The sequence below is a fragment of the Cryptomeria japonica genome, chromosome 4 (genome assembly GCF_030272615.1).
Source record: "Cryptomeria japonica chromosome 4, Sugi_1.0, whole genome shotgun sequence".
NCBI classification, from domain to species: domain Eukaryota; kingdom Viridiplantae; phylum Streptophyta; class Pinopsida; order Cupressales; family Cupressaceae; genus Cryptomeria; species Cryptomeria japonica.
Genome location: NC_081408.1, coordinates 515,763,607 through 515,769,665, shown reverse-complemented (window position 1 = coordinate 515,769,665; position 6,059 = coordinate 515,763,607).

The window sequence follows — 6,059 nt, the reverse complement described above, 5'->3', positions numbered from 1 at the left end:
TCTTTTCGGGATCAAGTTCTACAAACAATCAAGTGAATACTCAAACAACTTCCAGATCACGAAGGAAGTACACTCCATTGGGAGAACCACTTGAGTCAGTTTTCAAAAAGCTAGTGGCAAACAAAGTAATTACAGTTCCAGATTTTCCTCCATATGAACCAAAGGTTAAACCAAATTGGTGGAATGATGATGAGTATTGTGAATTTCATAAGAGCAAGGGTCATAAGACAGGAAATTGTCATCGACTAAAGAACATCATACAAGATCTCATTGATAGAGGTGATATTGAAATTGAAGGACACTCATCTAATCAAGAACATGAGATGTTTAGGGAACCATTCCCAAAACATGACAAAGGAAAAGCTAAAGCCACAGATGACCAAACCAACTATACTAGAACATCCTACAACTATGATTCAACCATCAATCACATCTCGATGGACAATTATGTCTCTACCATTATCATCAAGGACAAAACGTCTGAGAATTCTACCCGGAGACCCAGGATTGTCCTAAAAGGTGTTGGATCTTCTTCCAAACCTACCTCTGAATGTCATGTTACAACCCGCCGAGGTAAAATCACTTTGCAAGGTGCTCCAAATAAAAACACCGCTTCCTCATCAACCAAACCTGAGTATGACCTTGTAGAACAGTTAGGGAAGACACTCGCGCTCATCTCCATACTTGAGATATTACGCATATCCCCCGCTCGTAAAGCCATTCTTGACAAAATCTTGAGAGAAACTATCGTTCCTACTGATCTGAACGTGGACCAGTTTCAAGCCATGGTGGGATACCTTTCCGTTCCACATTCCCTTACATTCACAGAAGCCGACGACACCTCCGTAAGTCAGCCACATAATGCACCGTTACACGTTGAAGCCTTCATACACAAACATCAAATAAAAAGAGTCCTGATAGATGGAGGAGCAGGTCTAAACATTTGCACATTGAGCACTATTAAACAATTGGGATATTCTGATAAAGCTGTGAATTCTACAAATCAAATCACCATCAAGGCATATGATGACAAAGAGCGTTCATCCAAGGGCATAGTCACCTTACCTCTCAGAGTTGGGCCAGTTACAAAGGATGTGGTTTGTCAAGTCTTGGATCTAGATGTCACTTATAACATATTACTAGGACGTCCTTAGATTCATGAAATGAGGGCAGTCCCATCCACATATCACCAATGCATTAAGTTTCCTCATAATGGAGTGGAAGTAACAGTTAACGACGATCCTAATCTATTCATATACTGCAATAATCTGAGATCAAAGACTGAGATCATCATTCCTAGTAATCATGAAGTTGTTCCTTCCTTGGCATACATTGATCCTGAGTCATTAAAGCCCTCGACATCAAAACAAGGTGAGCTTAAAGGCAAGTTCCAAGACAAGGGCATGGGGGAATACACTTTAAATCAGACCATGTACTTACGACAAGTCATGAGTTCCCCAAAAGAATATGGAAGACCACATCCTAACAAGCAAGTATCCATCGCGATACTAAAATGGGACCCTACTACCTTGCAGAGATGGGGTGAACTAGAAGAGGAAGATTTATACAAAATGCTTTACAAAGACAATGAAGATGACACACAAGATCACATTAGTCTACCATGCGAGAAATATGGCAAAGGTTTCAAAATTCTACAAAAATTCGGGTATGATGGAAAAAGCCCTCTTGGGTTACGAAAGGAAGGCATCATTGAACCTTTACAACCTGAATTGACTTTCAAAAAGGAACGCTTGAAAGGACTTGGTTTCTTAACTTCCAAGGTCCACACCCAAAGGACGGAAGAAGCCTTACAAATCAAAGCTGCCAAATTTCAACAAGAGGATCGCTATTCCACAGATTCCAACGAATGGGAATGGGGTTCAGACAAGTCTTCCAGTGACTATGAGCTCACCAAGATATTCAGAGAGCCAGAAGAACCCACAGAAGAAGAGAAATTTTATAACAAGTTCAGAGTTGGTCAAGAAACAACCCATGAGGATTCCACACAGTCCTTGTCTCAAGGTTCTAGGTTGAAATCACATAGGACGAGAACACCTGTCCCAGAATGCGCTACTAGTGGTGATAATTTGGATTCGTTCGCGATCGAGACTGATGAGGAGAGTGCCATCGATGACCTCGATAATTACCTTGACATACTTGAATATAACTACATCTTCACTCTTATCCCCGCTAACTTTGAAGACATTAACGACCTTCCCCTTGTTCACCACCAACTCATTGACTGGGATCATGAAGGACCTGCACAGTTTGACACATTCCAAAATGATGAAGCTTTTATTGACTATCTGGGCATACGAGATGATCTTCCTCCTGGGGACCATAAAGAAGGATACACTGTAGAACTCAACAACGTGGCATATTTTGGTGAGGGTGTCGGACCTTCCAGTCGCAAAAATGTGAAAATAAGAACAAATCAAGGGTCTTACGGCGAAAACCACATTGTGGCGCTGTCTGACCCCAAAAAAGTAAAAAGAAAGGACATATTTGAAGGCGAAAACCTCTCTGAGGCACCCGAAGATGGAAGGCTCGACATTCTCCCAACATCATATGAGGAAAAGTCATCCATGTTGGTAAAGGAGACTATCAAAACAAACATTGGTACATAAGAGGTTCCACACAACATATTCCTAGCTCAATCGTTGATAGAGTTAGAAAGGTCAAAATTCATAAGTTTCTTCAAAGAACGACAAATCAACTTTGCCTGGTCATATGTTGATATGCTTGGATTAGACCCGAATTTGGTAATGCATCATTTGACAGTTAAACCGGGGGCAAAACCAGTGAAACATAAATTAAGAAAGATGCATCCACAAGTGGCATTACTGGTCAAAGCAGAACTTGAGAAATTATTGGATGTCGGATTCATATGCCCAATTGATTATTCCGAATGGATCTCTAACTTAGTGCCTGTCAGTAAACCAGATCACAGCATCAGAATTTGTACAGATTTCAGAGACATCAACAAAGCAATCCAAAGGATGACTTCCCATTACCAAATATTGACTTGATTGTTGATCTCATAGCAGGTCATGAAATGTTATCATTAATGGATGGATTCTTTGGTTATAATCAAATAAAGATTGCGCCCGAGGATCAACATAAAACATCATTCACTTGTCTGTGGGGAACTTTCTGCTGGAATGTCATGCCCTTCGGGCTAAAAAATGCAGGTGCTACATATCAAAGAGCCATGACTACTATCTTTCATGATCTCATGCACGTAACCGTGGAAGATTATGTCGATGACCTCTTGGGCAAATCAATTGACAGAAATACACATTTGGACATACTTTCAGTTGTCTTTGATCGTTTGGAAAAATACAAAGTAAGATTAAACCCCAAGAAATGTGTCTTTGGGGTAACCTCCGGGAAGCTCCTAGGATTCATTGTATCCAAAAGAGGAATCGAAGTTGATCCAGCAAAAGTTAAGGCCATCTTGGAGATGCAACCACCAAGAAATATCAGTCAACTTCGATCCTTACAAGGCAGACTCCAATCCATCCAAAGATTCATAATGCAACTTGCAGATAAATGTAACCCTTTTCAGCACCTACTACATAAAAACATCAAATTCAAATGGGATGATAACTGACAACAGGCTTTCCAGACGCTCAAAGATTATCTTCTAAATCCGCCAGTTCTGATGCCACCAGTTCCAGATCAACCTTTGTTACTATACATATTAGCTACTTCAACAGCACTGGGGGCACTCTTAACACAACAAATTGCTGAGGGCAAATAAAAAGCAGCATACTATATCAGTAGCACATTGGTAAGATATGAGCTAAACTACACACCAATTGAGCGTGCATGTCTCATCGTGGTCTTTGCTTCGCAAAAATTACGACATTACATGCTCACTCATAAGACTAAGTTAGTTGCAAGGATCGATCCATTGAAATACCTTCTCAATAAAGCAACACTTACTGGGCGACTAGCCAAATGGGTAATGATCCTGAGTGAATTCAACATCGAGTATGTGGACAAAAAAGCAATAAAAGGACAAGCCATCGCAGATCAATTAGCAGATGCTCCCATGATCGATGATGTTCCTCTAAGTTTAGAATTTCCAGATGAATCTATTTTGACAATGTCACATGCAAAGCCATGGCAGCTGTACTTCGACGACTCATACACACAGCACGGGGCAGGAGCCGGCATCCTCTTTATAACTCCTCAAGGGGATTCTATACCAAAATCATACCGCTTATCATTTCCTTGCACTAACAATATAGCAGAATATGAGGCATTAACAATAGGATTACAAATTGCAGTTCAATGGAAGATCCAGGAACTTCGTGTTTTTGGGGACTCCCAACTTGTCATTCGTCAAGCAACTAATGATTACCAAACAAAAGATAAAAAATTAATGCCTTATAAACAAATGGTGGATGACCTGAAACAACACTTCATAAAGATAGACTTTGAGCAGATACCAAGAGAGCAGAATCGCGCCACAGATGCCATAGCTACAATTGCTTCACTGATTGCTCTACCTCCAAACGAGACCCACTATGAGTTCTTGGTGGATAACCTTTTGGTTCCTTCATATGAGATCATGCCTACTGAGACAATATGTGTCGTTGGTCCCGAGTCCCAGTTATATGGTTCCATTTTCACATACCTTCATGACAATATCCTACCTCCTGATCTATCAAATAACCAACGTCGCACTTTTATTAGTCAATCCTCTCGATATGTCATTTTAGCTGATATCTTATATCGGCGAGGTCTAGATGGCACTCTTCTTAGATGTTTAGAAAGCGACGAAGCTTAGATTGCGTTACGTGAAGTACATGAAGGGATATGTGGTCCACATGCTAGTGGTCCTACCTTGGCCAAGAAACTCATCAGGACAGGATATTACTGGCCCAATATAGAAAAAGACTCATATCAGTTTGTCAAAAAATGTAAGCAATGCCAAATTCATGGCGACCTCATACATGCACCAACACAAGAACTTCGACCAATTGCGTCTCCTTGGCCCTTTTGTCAGTGGGGACTCGATCTCATAGGCAAGATTCACCCTCCTTCGTTCAATGGTCATAAATTCATTATCACTGCCACAGAGTATTTTACAAAATGGATTGAAGATGTGCCTCTCACACAAGTCACTGGAAAACAGATTGGTACGTTCATCCTCAACTATATCATTTGCCGATACGGTATTCCTGTTTCCATTATCACTGATAACGGGCGTCCCTTCAAAAATCAGGATGTTCATGAACTCTATGACCGCTTCCATATTTCCCATCATTTCTCCACACCATATTACCCCCAAGGTAATGGCCAAGCTGAGGCGTCTAATAAAACAATCCTTAAAATCCTAAAGAAGATAGTCGACGATGCTGGTCGTAATTGGCATATCCAACTTAATCCTGCACTTTGGGCCTACCGCACAAGTGTTTGCACACCTACAGGAGCTACACCCTATTCACTTGTCTACGACGCTGAAGCCATCTTGCCTATTGAGGTCGAGCTACCCTCTTTACGGGTTTCTTTGCAAAACATCATCAGTGATGAAGACTATAGGGTCTCTCGCTTACAAGAGCTGGAACTATTGGATGAACGAAGACAAACTGCTTTTAATCATCTCAAGGCTTACCAACAATGAATGAGTCGCAGCTACAATCACAAGGTCAAACCTCGCACATTTGAGGTAGGTGATTTGGTTCTCAGAGAAAACCCCAAAAATCAGCAAGACAGAGAGAAGAAGGGTAAGTTCGAACCAAATTGGCTTGGTCCTTACATCATTACAGCAGCATATGGATCTAGTGCATATCAGCTCTCAACTATAGAAGGTGAACCTTTGGAGGATCCTATCAACAGCATGCACCTTCGCAGGTTTTACACATAGCTCTTCAGAGTATCCTAATTCAAAAAATACAAAAAATTTCAAAAATACAAAAAAATTATAAAACAAAAAAATCGTTACTTGGTGAAAATCTGGCAAACAGGCGCCTTGTGACACAAAAAAAAAAGAAAAACAAAGAGAAAAACATTTTCGTCCAACGGTGAAAACCACTTCGGTGGCGCCC